The sequence below is a fragment of the Pelodiscus sinensis genome, chromosome Z (assembly GCF_052426305.1).
Source record: "Pelodiscus sinensis isolate ZL-2025 chromosome Z, ASM5242630v1, whole genome shotgun sequence".
NCBI classification, from domain to species: domain Eukaryota; kingdom Metazoa; phylum Chordata; order Testudines; family Trionychidae; genus Pelodiscus; species Pelodiscus sinensis.
The window spans coordinates 20301266-20315785 of NC_143085.1; the positions used below are offsets into that span (position 1 = coordinate 20301266).

General features: G+C 50.2%; 1 non-coding gene across 1 annotated transcript; it reads right to left on the reverse strand.

Annotated features, from left to right (window-relative positions):
• Positions 1–6004: 6004 nt before the first annotated feature.
• LOC112543656 (small nucleolar RNA SNORA49) lies at positions 6005–6134 on the reverse strand. Its single transcript, XR_003086867.1, has one exon. It is a non-coding gene; the product is annotated as a small nucleolar RNA SNORA49 (small nucleolar RNA).
• Positions 6135–14520: the final 8386 nt, after the last annotated feature.

A 14520-nucleotide genomic window follows, 5' to 3' on the forward strand; every position in this document is an offset into this window, starting at 1 on the left:
GCCTCAGCCATCCAGGCTGGCAGAAAAGCCTCCACCTTCCGCTCACATAAATTGTGCAGCACACAACATACTGACACCATGGGAGGGATATTGTGCTCAGCGAGGTAGAGGCGGGTAAGAAGGCACTGGAATCGGGCTTTCAGGTGTCCAAAGGCCTCCTTCACCATGATGTGGGCCCTGGTGAGCCTGGCATTGAAGGCCTGCAGGGAGGGGTTGAGGTACCCCATGTAGGGTTTCATTAGCCAAGGATGTAGGGAGTAGGCTGCATCCCCCACCAGGAAGACGGGCATGTTCAAATCCCCAACCCTGATGTGGCAGATGGGGAAGAAGGTCCTGGTGTGCAGCCTCTGGCACACGGAGGAGTTCTGGAACACCTTGGCGTAATGTGCCTTGCCAGACCAGCCCACATTAATGTCCGTGAACTGGCCCCAGTGGTCAGACACAGCCTGCAGGAACATGGAGAAGTACCCGTTGCGGTTGATATACTGGGAAGCCTGGTGTTCCGGAGCACAGATGGGGATGTGAGCCCCGTCGATGGCTCCCCCAGCAGCTGGGGAAGCCGAAGGCGCCAAACCCCTGGATGACCGCGTCCGGGTCGGCGAGGTGGACCACCCTGCAGAGCAGCACCCTGTTGATGGCCTTGACCACCTACAGAGAGACACACCAAACCGCAAATCACTGGGGTGCCCGGGTGGCTGGGAGTGTTCATTCCCTGGCACTGCCCCGCGCCCCACTCCCAGAAGCAACCCCCATGGGTGGCGTGTAGTACGGCTGGGACAGACCAAACTCTCCCATGCGGGGCACTTTCACTGCCTCCCCCCCTGTTTTCTCTGGGGCGGCCCATCCCTTCCTTGCAGCCCCTTTTCCCCTCCCAGCCCAGCGGCCAGTGCGTGCCATACCTGCATGAGCACAGCTCCAACGGTGGATTTCCCCAGGCTGAACTGGTTCCCAACAGATCGGTAGCTGTCTGGCATGGAGAGCTTCCACAGGGCCATGGCCACACTGTTCTGGAGGAGAATAGTGGACCTCATGCGAGTGTCCCGTCACCGCAGAGCAGGGGTGAGCCACTCGCAGAGTTCCAGGAAGGTGTCCTTCTTCATCCTGAAGTTCTGGGTCCATTGTTGGTCTCCCCAGCACTCCAGGATGATGTGGTCCTACCAGTCGCTGCTGGTGTCCAGATGCCAGATACGGCGGGGCACACTGGCATCCGGGTGCTACTGCAGCTCCTTCATGGCCCCCAAGGAGGCCAGTGGGAGAGGCAGGGGGCTGACGTGCACCAGATGGTGCCAGGCAGCCTACAGCCATTGCTGGCAGGCTTGCAGCAGCAAGTCCAAAAACTGGACCAGAATGCCCAGGGCGAGCTCTGGCTCCATGGGGCCAACTACGGTGGCATCCCCAATGAGAACCACTGACAGAAGCAGGCAGCGAGGAAAACGCTTTGCTGTCCCTTGGCGAGGTTGGCAAGCAAGCGAAAAAGCTGAGAACCAGCTGTCCAGGGGAGTCCTTTTAAGCACGAGCCTCAGATAGCCTCAGACAGCAGCCACACAAAGCAACTACTGACCTGATGCCCTGATGCCTTGCTGGAACTGGTTTCAGCTGCCCTTAAATGTGACCCAGCATCCAATCACTGTGGACGCACTATTTCAAATTAGCAAAATGCTAATTCAAATTAGTGTTTGGGTCTAGATGTGTTATTTCAAATTAGCTTATTTAAAATTAACTAATTCGAAATAAGTTAGTTCGAATTAGCGCTGTAGTGTAGACATACCCTAAGGGTGTGTCTACACAGCAAAGTTCTTTTGAAGTAACAGCCATTATTTCAAAATAATTTTGCTAGCATCTACACAGCCAAACTGTTATTTCGAAATAATTTATTTTGAAATCTGTAAACTTCATTCTATGAGGAATAGCGCCTATTCCAAAATACCTATTTCAGAATAGGTGCTGTGTAGACAGGGAATAGAGGCTATTTCTAATTAGGGGGCTTCCAGCCCTTCCCAGGGTGCCCTGCTGGCCACTCTGGGCACACACCACCTACAGAGAGACACACCAAACCGCGAATCACTGGGGTGCCCGGGTGGCTGGGAGTGTTCATTCCCTGGCACTGCCCCGCGCCCCACTCCCAGAAGCAACCCCCATGGGTGGCGTGTAGTACAGCTGAAAACTCTTCTCCTTCCCCCTCTGCCCAGAGCCCTTAAAAGTCTGCCCAGAGCCTTTGTGGCTAGAACAGCCCTGCCAGTTCTGAGCCACTCTGCTGCTGCCCCTGACTCAGTGGCCCCGAAATGAGCCAGGCATCTGGTACCAGCCAGTTGTCCACAGCTCCCCAGGAGCAGCCCTCCAGCTCCCAAGAGCCTGCCAGGGGCTGGAAGAGATGGGCACCTTCCTAGTTTAGTGTGGAGGTCATGGACCTTATTGAGATTTGGGGGATGCCACCAACCTCCAGGATCTCCATACTAGACACAGGAACATGGCTGTCTATAGCCATATGGCTGCCATCCTGGTCGACAGAGGCCACATCCGCACCCAGGAACAGGTGCAGATTAAAGTTAATGAGCTGCGGCAGGCCCATGCAAGGGCCAGAGAGGGCAGTTCCTGACTCAGGGCAGAGTCAGACAGCTTTGATGCCCTGGACTGTATCCTGGGGGGAGGGACAATCTGTTCCCCCCAGGTGGTCATCAACTCCAGGGTGGAGCAGTCTGATGCCCCAACGACAGCACGGAGGAGGAGGAGGAGAGCCAGGAGCTGAACAAGGCCAGCGTCACCATCCAGCTCCATCCCCAGTCATCCCTGTGGACATGTCCCAGGTGTTGTCTGATGCCGGGGAAGCAACATTGTGTGTCATCACTTTCCCATTATGAAAGGAGTTGGGGGGGGGGGGGGTGGCTAGACACTGCACACTTGGCCCTTGCTGGCCACAGATCACACAGCTACCTGTGCATGTGTGAGCACATAGGGTGTGTCTAGACTACAGAGTTTTGTCGACAAAAGTGGACTTTAGTCGACAAAACTATACCTGCGTCTACACTACCGCTGAGTTCTGTCGACATAACGTCGACAGAACTCAGAAGTTCTGTCGACGCTGGTAAACCTCATTTTACGAGGAATAACGCCTTTTGTCGACAGAGTTCTGTCGACAGAAGGCGTTATTGCATCTAAACTGTCCTTTGCGTCTACACTGCCATGTCGACAAAGCAGCTTGCTTTGTCGACAGAACTGAATGTAGTCTAGATACTCTTTGTCGACAGAAGCTTTGTTGACAGTATCTGTCAACAAAACTTCTGTCGACAAAAGCCTGTAGTCTAGACGTACCCATAGTGTGCCACTACTGGGAACATGGACCCAGAAGACTGCCACACAGGGGCTTTGAGCTGTTAGCCATGGAGGTATGTGGAGAGACATGACATGCTCCTGACCCCAGGGTGGGACGCAGTGGGCCACTCTTCCTTCTCAAGCCCCCTCCAAGGAGACAGGGGACATTCTCCTCACACCCCACCCTGCACACACACATACACACACAACACAGGGGCATGTCCGCAATCTTGGGGCATCTCCCAGTCCTGAGTACAGCAGGGCCCATTAGACATACCGAACATGGCCTGCATTCAAGCACATCGGCTCTGGTGGCACCGAGAACTGTCGTCCTTGCCTTGCAGAGGGGGGCTGGGCTTCAGGCACTGTGTCCCCAGGGATGACTGACCACTTGTCTTTGTTCTCCACGGCCAGACCAGCTGCAAGTGGAGGGCGCACCACATCACTTAGGACATCCTCCCGCACCCAAGGGATCCACAGGCCCACCTGTCCCATGGAGGAGTACCAGAAACAGCACCTGGGAGCACTGCAAGCCCTGTACTGCACCAGTGACCGTTGGGTGGAGGAAGACCTGCAGCTCCGGTGGGAGAGCTGGTGGGAGCAGCTTTCCTAGGGCCGCTCCATCTGCGCCCATCGGCAGACCCTGGTGCACAGAATGCTGCCTCCTCCCGCTCCAGCCTCTGCTGCCTCCCCAGCTATCAATCCTCCTCCCATTCCCTCTCTCCCTCCCACTTCTCTCTCCACACCCTCCCCACCCATCCTCAGGGATGACGAGGCCCCCGCACCCATGGTGCTGGAAGCCAGCAAGGCTGGTGCTGCTCCGACTCTCAGCTTCTCCTCCCCCTTCTTCCTCCTTCCAGCTCCCTTCTCCCAGGTTTTCCACACCACCCCCCTTTTCCCACCCTCTCTTCTCCCCTCTTCTGGCTTCTTTCCCCAGTCTCACCCAAGTTTCTTTGCCCTCCCAGTTTTGACAAATAGAGTTCAGTTTGTTCAAAAAAACCCTTTATTTTCCATGAGGAATGGGGGAAGGGAGGGATAAATAGAAGGAAGTGAGGGAGGAGCGAGGCACAAGCCCCCAGTGGGGCGGACCAGTGATCACTGATACTGCTCCTCTGCATAGAAGCTCTCCCGCAAGGCCTCCTGGATGTGCACAGCTCCCTGGAGGGTCTGCAAGAAGATCTGGGGGTTGGGTTCCTGCAGAGCCTGTGAGGCAACCTGCAGAAAGTGCTGCATGACTTGCAGCAAAATGTCCAAAAGCTGAAGAGTGCCCAGAGGCAGCTCCAGCTCCATGGTAGAGAGTGCTGTGGTGTCCAGAGTCAGGGCAACCAGAGCAAGAAGAGAAAATGCTTTGCTGTCCCTCAGAGAAGTAGGCAAGCAAGCAGGGAAACTTGAGAAATGGCTGTGCAGGGGGGTCCCTTTAAGCATGAGCCTCAGATAGCCTCAAGAAGCAGCCACTCGAGGTAACGACTGATTTGATGCCTTGCATGAACTTGTCCCGGGCGGCCTTAAATGCAATTCAGTGTCCAATCAGTGTGGACGTGCTATTTTGAAATAGCAAAATGCTATTTTGAAATGCATTTTGTGTGTAGATGCGTTATTTTGAAATAAGATATTTCAAAATAATTATTCTGAAATATTTTAGTTCAAAATAACGCAGTAGTGTAGACATCCCTTAGGGTACTATAGGACTGCTCTTTTTAAAAAAAATTGTAAAGGTACAAACTAACACAGCTATCCTTCTAAGATTTTTGTATAAATAATATGAACTTAAGACATAGGATCACATTAAAAGGAAAATTCTATAGTGAGCAAATATTTTGCTCTTTTGACACAGATTCTGTACTGCAAAATGCAGCCTAAACTTCTGGGCACTAGACTTCAGGGTTGCCTGAATGCATACATGTACAAGTTAGTAAAATGGTTTGGCTTCCTTACGTCTGTCCATGTTCCTGCCACCCCCACTCCTGGTTTAGGAAGGGGTGGGGGACATGAACTAGGAAGAACCTGAAAAGTTTGGGGACCTCAGTTCTAATAATTTAAAACTTGTTGCATCAGTTTAGCTTGCCCTGAACTTGTATAAAAGATAGGTTTAAAATCTATTTAAGAGCTAGTGTAGAAGAACAGTTAGGGTATGTCTACATTGCAACACTATTTTGAAATAACTAGCGCTATTCTGAAATAACTTAGTCCGTGTCTATACAGCAGGCAGTTATTTCAAAATAGTGTCAAAATAGCGTTGAGCTGGAGGACTTCTTACTCTGACTCCTGTAAATGTCATTGTACGAGCAATAAGGGAAGTCAGAGATAGAGTGCTCTATTTCAAAGTAAGTGCTGTGTAGATGCTCCCTATTTTGAAATAAGCTATTTCAAAATAAGATATGCAATTGACATAGCTCAATTTGTGTAGCTTATTTCCCGTTAAGCCCAGTAGTATAGACGCATGTTTTATAATTAGGTGTTAGATGATCAAACTAGCTGCTACAGTTACAGAAGTCATTCAATTTATCCTCCACAGAACTCATCATGTATCTTCTTTTGTTGTTACATTATGCGTACATTTCTTGATTTCCCTTTTTACTTACTAATTTGAATAGCTCCTATTGTGCTGATTGCTATGCTGCTTTAAGGCAAAATATTTTTCTTGATGATTTTTACTGTGTGGGGCTCAAATGAAAAATGAGAAGAAAGAACTAGCTATGTTACTGAAGTAGGCCCCAAAGGAAACTCAGAGTCCTACTGGGGAGACATATGAGCATAATTTTTAATTTATCCTCGGGTGACCAGGAGACTATATAGGCAAAAAAGCCCCTAGTGTAAGGAAAATGCAGGACAATGTAGCACTTTAAAGACTAACAAGATGGTTTATTAGATGATGAACTTTCGTGGGCCAGACCCACTTCCTCAGATCAAATAGTGGAAGAAAGTCACAACCATATATACCAAAGGATACAATTAAAAAAAATGAACAAATATGAAAAGGACAAATCACATTGCAGAACAGAAGGGGGATGCGGGGGGGGGGGGGGTGGGAAGGGGGAGGAAGGAAGGTAAGTGTCTGTGAATTGCTGATATTAAAGGTAGGGAGAGTGGGATGTTTGTGAGTTAATGGTATTACAGGTGATAATTGGGGAAACTGTCTTGGTAATGGGTGAGAAAGTTCAAATTCTTGTTAAGTCCTTGTTGGCAAGTGTCGAATTTTAACATGAATGACAGTTCAGAGGATTCCCTTTCAAGTGCAGATGTAAAAGGTCTTTGTAGCAGAATGCAGGTGGTTAAGTCATTGAGAGAGTGTCCTTTCTGGTTAAAATGGCAAGAAACTGTTTTTTCTTTGTGATCTTGTCTGATATCTGTTTTGTGGGCATTAATTCTTTGGCGAAGTGTCTGAGATGTTTGTCCAATGTACATAGCAGACGGACACTTTCGGCACATGATAGCATAGATTATATTTCTGGATGCGCAGGAATATGTGTTCTTGATCTTATAACTCACTTGGTTAGGTCCAATAATGGTATCCGCAGAATGAATATGTGGACAAAGCTGGCAACGGGGTTTGTTGCAAGGGAAGGTACTAGGGTTGGTATTAGTGTGGTATGTCCTGTGGTGGTTGGTAAGAATCATCTTGAGGTTAGGTGGTTGTCTATAGGAGACTATGGGTCTGTCTCCCAGAGCCTCTTTGAGTATGGTATCCTGTTCCAGTATAGGCTGTAGTTTATTGATAATGTGACCTAGAGCAACGTTTCTGAAGCCATAGCCACTGTAGAACAGATGTGATAAATACCTTTAGAAAATCCCAAATCATACTATCAGAGTAATATTAAACTGGAAAATCTATATTCCGAACCCCTGATCATTTTAGTTGCCCTTTTTGGAAACCTTTCCAAGGCCAAAATATATTTTCTGGGGTGAGGAGATCACACAGTACTGAAGATATGGCATACCATAGTTTGATACTTCCCCTCCTCCTTCTTCCCCTGGCTTTCCCCTTCCAGCTCCCTCCTTCCAGGTTTCCCCCTCCCCTCTCCCACCCTCTCTCTTCTCCTCTCCAACCTCCTTTTCCCAGTCTCCCAGAGGTAAGTCCCCCCCTCCCCAGTTTTGTTAAATAAAGAGAGTTTCTATTTTTGCATACACGTGTCCTTTATTTTTTACATCAGGAAGGGGGGCTAGGGAGGGGTAAGTGGAAGGAGGTGAGGGAGGAATGGGGTACGAGCCCCGATGGGGAGGACTGGGGTGGCTCTGTGGGCTCCTTGGGGTGGAAGCTCTCCTGCAGCCCTCTGATTGACCTCCCCGGATGGCAATCTGCGGCAAGTGCATCCAGGCTGATGGCTGAGTGCTGTGATGTGCCGAGTGTGGGCACTCAGGGCACTCCAAGTCAGGACTGCTTTGCTGTCCCTCATTGAGGTAGACAAGCAAGCGGGGAACCCTGAGAACTGTCTGTCCGGGGTGGGGGTCGAGTTCCTTAAAGCACAGCCCTTGGCTAGCCTGAGGCAGCAGCTCCATGCTCTAAGTCCTTACCTGCCAGCACTGATGCCCTGCCAGCACTGCTTCCAGCCAGCCTTAACTTTGGTTCAGGGTCCACTCAATGTGGACATGCTAGTTCGAATTCGCAAAATGCTAATTCGAACTAGTTTTTAGGTCTAGATGTACTAGTTCGAATTAGCTTAGTTCGAATTAACTAATTCAAATTTAAGTTACTTTGAATTAGTGCTGTAGTGTAGACATACCCTAAGGCTACGTCTACACTGGCATGATTTTCCGGAAATGCTTTTAATGGAAAAGTTTTCCTTTAAAAGCATTTTCGGAAAAGCACGTCTAGATTGGCAGGACGCTTTTCCGGAAAAGCGTCTGTGGCCAATCTAGATGCGTTTTTCCACAAAAAAGCCCTGATCATCATTTTTGCAATCAGGGCTTTTTTGCAGAAAAGATTACTGTGCTGTCTACACTGGCCCTTTTCTGGAACAGTTTTCTGGAAAAAGACTTTTGCTCGAACGGGAGCAGCATAGTTTTTTCGGAAAAGCGCTGATGATTTTACATTAGATTGTCAGCGCTTTTCCAGAAATTCAAGCGGCCAGTGTAGACAGCTGGCAAGTTTTTCCGGAAAAGCGGCTGATTTTCCGGAATAACTTGTCAGTGTAGACACAGCCTAACAGTTTAACCAATAAGCTGATGCTTTTTGGTTAATGGTGTTGGTTACACCTAGCCAGCTCCCAAGGAGTCAGTTTTGCTGTGGCAGGACGCTTCTGCACTCTCCCTCCTTCACAAACCCCGCACCCTCAGCCTATTCCTGGCACCCTATCTCTCAGCAGACCTCATACACCCATCCCCTCCTGTATCCATTTTGTCCTCATGGATGGATGGTGAGCTGCAGAAAAGTCTGTGTTGAGCAAGTTGGGTCTCAGGCAAAAAAGTTTAAGAACCACTGATCTAGTCTGATCTTCAAAGGACTCACTTGAAATAATGCATGTTTGAACAAGAGTATATTTTTAAAAATATTCAGTCTTGATCTAATCTACTCCAGCCCTTCATAAATTATTCTTATAGTTAATTACCTTCTAAGATACAGGTTTGATTTTTTAAGTTAAAACTTCTAAGACACTGGATCCTGTTACACCCGTCTGCTAGATTGAAAAGCTCATTATAAAAGTTGTGTTCTCAGTTTAGGTATTTATAGATTATAATTAAGTCACCAGTAATCCTCTTTTTGTTAAACAAAACAGATTGAGCTCTTTGAGTCTATCACTGCAAGGCATGTTTTCCAGTCCTTTAATCATTTTCATGGCTCTTCTCTCAGTGCTATCCAATTTGTCAACATCCTTCTTGACCTCTGGATACAGTATTCCAGTAGCAATTGCACATGGCATGTGAAGAATAATTCACATGTTTATGTTTTGGCTGCTTATTTTATTAAAATAAAATATCCAAACTACCTGAAGAACTAAGAAATTTGCTCCAATCCCACAGACAGAGACAAACACCTACAGGATCTTTATAGAGCATTCCTAAAACTGAAATACCCATCTGGAGAAGTGAAAAAACAGATTGACAGAGCCAAAAAAGTAACCAGACATGAACTACTTCAAGACAGACCCAAAAGAGAAAATAACAGAATCCCACTTGCCATTACCTATGGTCCACAACTCAAAAATCTCCTCTTTCAATCTACAACCTATCTTGGAAAATGATCCCTCACTCTCAGAGGCCTTGGGGGAAAGGCCTATTCTTTCTTACAGATAATCCCCCAACCTGGAACAAATTCTTTCTGGTAACCATGCTACACTACTACATCATAAACATCCAGGAACCCAGCCCTGCAATCAGTCACGGTGCCAACTCTGCCACATATCTAAACAAGTGAATTGATTACTAGAGCCAACCACATAAGCCACCAAATCAGAAGTTCATTTAACTGCACATCCAGTAATTTAATCTATGCCATCAAATGCCAGCAATGCCCCACTGCTATGTATATTGGACAAACTGGACAGTTCCTATGGGCAAAGGTGTGTGCAGCACATTTCATTAGGGTGTGCACCCAAAGAAGTTTTTTTAAATGTACTTTGACCCCCATTAGCCACAGCCCTATCCCCTGTTAACCACATCCCTGGCCCCCATTGGCCACACCCCCTGACTCCCATTGGCCACACCTCTGGAGGTAACATTCTGGGGGCAAGATGGGTACATAACAAGAAGTAAAAGGTGTCATGTGACCCACCTCTAAGGACTTTTCCCACCATCATCCTACCAACAGGGATTAATTTGGCCCCCACCAAACCCTCCTCATGCAACTATCCTGCAGTTGCATTAACCCAATGGCTACGTCTAGACTGGCATGATTTTCCTCAATCCGAAAAGTTTTTCGTTAAAAGCATTTGCGGAAAAGAATGTCTAGATTGGCGCGGACGCTTTTCTGCAAATCGCCATTTTCGCAATCGGGGCTTTTTTGCGCAAAACAAATCTGAGCTGTCTACACTGGCCCTTTTGTGCAAAAGCTTTGTGCAAAAGGGACTTTTGCCCGAATGGGAACAGCATAGAATTTCCGCAAGAAGCACTGATTTCAGACAGTGGGAAAGTCAGTGTACTTGCAGAAATTCAAGCGGCCAGTCTAGGCACAGCCAATGTGTATCACATTAACTCAGGGGCAGAGAGGCTGGGGGAAGTGTTCCCTCAGAGTTTCTTCCCATGAGCAGAATGAATTTTGTGTTGTGCACCAGAACTGAGTTCATGTGGCTTGTTTGGATGTGCTACTGTGGCACCCAAGTTATTAATAAATATCTCATAAACCTTTACCTCTTCTCTCTGCTGCCATGTCTCCTCCCCTTGCTCCATCAGTTCCCCTGGTGCCTGCTGCCACCCAACCCCTCACCCTGCTCTGCTGTCCTGACTCCTGCCCTTCTCACTGCCCTCAGCCCTCCTGAGACCTGACCCTCCCATCAGCCCTTCTCTGCCCCCTGTGCCCACTCTTCCAGTAGCCCCACTCTGACCATGTGAGCTACCCCTCCTCATCCCCTCTCCTAACACCTCCCTCTACACACCTGCCTTGGTGTTGGTACCTCCCTTGCAGGTGTCTGCCCTTCTGCTTCACCCCAGAATCCCCTGGCACCTTCACCTTCCCTTAGCCCTGCATCCTCCTGGTGCCTCCCCTTTCCCTCACTACCCCTGCCCCCTTTTTCCCCGGTGCCCACCCCCTCATCACCCTCTGCCCCCATTCCCCTCATGCCTGTGCCCTCACACATGCCTTGCTCCATCCCTGCCTTCCTCATGCCCACCCCTTCTTTCAAGCCTTCTCCCAGCACCTCTCCCTTTCCCCTCTAGCCCCCAGTGCCCTTACCCTCTCCTTTCTGAGTATCACCCTGTCCCCCCTCCCACTGACACCTCCCCTCCTACCCTTTTCCTCATTGTCTCCACTTGGCTCCCTGGCATTTGTCTCTCCTCTACCCTGTCCCTTGGTGCCTTCCCCTTTCTTTTCCTGACCTGCCCCCTCCCCTCAGCACAAGCCCCTTCCTCTCCCACCCCTTCCTTTTATTTTCCCCCCTTCCCCTCCGTTACCTTACCTTTGGTTTCTGCCTTCCTATTTGTGGGGCTGGAGTCAGAGCCGGCCCAAGCTACAGGCCGGCTGGCCCTAGCCTGGGGTGCCTCAGGGGCACCACACCATACTGTCAGGCTGGGCAGGGGCACCCCCGGATGCCTCAGGGGTACCGCATCATGCTGCCAGGCTGCATGGGGGCGCTCCTGGGTCCCCTAAGGGTGCGACACCATGCTGCCATGGTGGGTGGGGGCGCTCCAGGGCGCCTCAAGGGTGCTGCGCCGTACTGCTGTGCTGGGCAGGGGCACTCCCAGACACCTCAGGGGTGCCACGCGGTGTTGCCGTGCTGGGCAGGGGCACTCCCAGGCGCCTCAAGGGCACCACGCCGTGCTGCCATGCTGGGCGGGGGCATTCCCGGGTGCCTCAGGGGCACCGTGCCGTGCTGCTGGGCCACGCAGTGCTGCCGGGCCGAGTGGGGCCCAGGGCGCAAAAATGACTTGGGCTAGCCGGCCCGAGACATTAGGGTGTGCCTGGACACACCTGGTACACCCCATGCGCACGCCTATGCCTACGGGAAAGAATTAATGGACACAAATCAGATATCTGTAAAGGAAACATACAAAAACTTGTTGGAGAACACTTTAATCTCCCTGGGAATTCATTAACAGATCTTCAAGTAGCTGTTTTGTTACAAACCAACTCCACCATCCAAATACAGTAATTCCTCATTTAATACGTGCCCGCTTAACACGGTTTCACGATAGCATGGAATTTCTATCCATAGCGATTCTATGGAACATGTTGATTCACTTAATATTTTTATTTCATTTGATTCTACATTATCTTTCACATACAGTGCCACTCCACCACCCACCCGGCCTGCTCTATCCTTTCTATATATTTTATATCCCGGTATGATTGTGTCCCACATATTTTTCTCATTCCACCAGGTTTCAGTGATGCCTATTATGTCTATCTCCTCATTTAATACAAGGTACTCTAGTTCACCCATCTTATTAGTCAGACTCCTAGCATTTGTGTACAAGCACTTTAAAAATTTGCCACTGCTTATTTGTCTGCCCTTCCCACTCCTTGCTAAGAAGCCAGAGCTGCCTCTGGGCACATGATGGCCATACACTGCCATGCTGCAGTTTCTGCAGGCTGCCTTCATGGGCTTCAACTCAGAGCTCATTATGGAGAACCTCTGCCTGAGCCCTTGCAACTGCATCCCAGAGTAGAGTAGAGAGACCTTTTGGAGGCTGGACACCAGTTCCAAATGGTGGGATTGGCTGGTGATGGAGCAGTGGGATGACCAGCAGTGGCTCCAGAACTTTAGGATGGGGAAGGAGATGTTTATGGAGCTGTGTGTTAGGCTTGTCCCGCACCCAGATGTGACCCTCTGCTCCCCTGGAGAAGCAAGTTGCCATTGCCATCTGGAAGCTTGCCACACCAGTTACTGGTCTGTAGGCTATCAGTTTGGTGTAGGAAAGTCCACCATTGGGGCCCTTCTCATAGAGGTAAGGCACTCTCAAACTGTAGTCCCTGGATGGGGGGAGTACTGGAAAGGGGGACCTGGGAAAAGTGGAGGTTGTAGATGTGGGGAGTGGTCTGTGGGTGGGTGGGGAGGAGCCCCATCCCCAGCGGAGTTCTGCAGTCCCACCCTCACACAACCCTGTGGGAGAGGGGCAGGCTTCATGGGGGTGGCTCCTGCAATGTTTGTGGGGGAGAAGGTGGGGACTTGGGAACCTCCCAAATGCTCAGGCATCCCCTTTGATTCTCTGTTTTATGTCTTTGTTTGTCTCCTTCTGCAGGTGGTGTGGACCATAAACACCATCCTGCTGTGCAGGGTCATCCGCCTGGGAGACCTAGACCCTGTTGTGGCTTGATTTGCTGCCCTGGGCTTCCCCAACTGCTGGGGGGGAGGCTATTGATGGAACCCACACCCCATCTGGGCCCCTGACCACCGAGCAGCACAATATATAAATCAGTAGCGATACTTTTCGATGGTCCTGTAGGTCCTGGTTAACCACCATGGACTGTTCAGTGACATTTTCATCAGCTAGGTGGGGAGGGCACAAAATACTCGTGTGTTCAGAAATTCTAGCCTCTATCAGAAGCTGGAGGTGGACACTTTCTTTCCCGAGCACAACATCAGGGTCAGGAAAGTGGAGATGCCACTATGCATCATGGGGCGGGGGAGGGGGGACACAGCCTACCCTCTCATGCCGTGACCAGATACCTGGACCCAAACAGGGACCATTTTAATGCATGCCTGTGCAGGACCCGTATCCAGGTGGAATGCGCCTTTGGGCACTTGAAGGCACGATTCAGGTGCCTCCTGACCAGCCTCGATGTCTCAGCAGGTAGTCTCCCCCAGGTAGTCTCAGCCTGTTATTTTCTCCACAACATTGTGGAGAGGAAGGGGGAGGCCTTCCTTCCAGGGTAGGGGGCAGAGGCTGGCTTGAAGGGACGGAACTTTGAGAAGCCACACACAACTGCCATCCACCAGGCCTGTTAACTACGGGTGCGTATCTGGGAGACCCTGAGGGAGAGTTTCTCTCAAGGACCCCAGTAACTCTCCCCAGGTCCTCCTCACTAGGGGCCTGTGCCTTGGCCCTCTCTGCCTTCCCCACAAAACCCCTTCCCTTCCCCCATTTCCTGTACAGTGAATAAAAGCAACAGTTTTGTGTTAAAAAAAAGAAGTCTTCGGGTTTTTTTTGATAAAAGTAACTGGGGAAGAGGGGGACTGAGAACCTGGATATGGGCAGGGAGAAAGGGGAGTGAGAACCTTGGAAGGGGGAGGTGAGGCTCAGAGCTGGGGCTGAGACTGGTGCATGGTTTGGATGGTAGTTCTACCTTGGGTCCTGGGACCTCTGGGGTGGGAGGGCTCTGGGGGAACAGGGGGAGAGGCAGGACGGGGAGCTGGAGCAGGATCAGCCATGGCAGGGGGGCAGGAGCTGGCATGGGAGGGGAAGCGGGGACAGGCATGGGAGTGGGGACAGGGATAGGAGCTGGGTAGGCCATCATCTCCCAGACAGTGGCACACATGCTGTGGTCGTGCTGCAGCACCTCGGTCCATATCTGGGTCTGCCACTGTGCATCGTCCTGGACCATCTGAGCCAGTGTCTGTTGCACATCTCAGAGGACGGACACATACTCCCTCATGAGGTTTTTGTGGACCCTTCAATGTC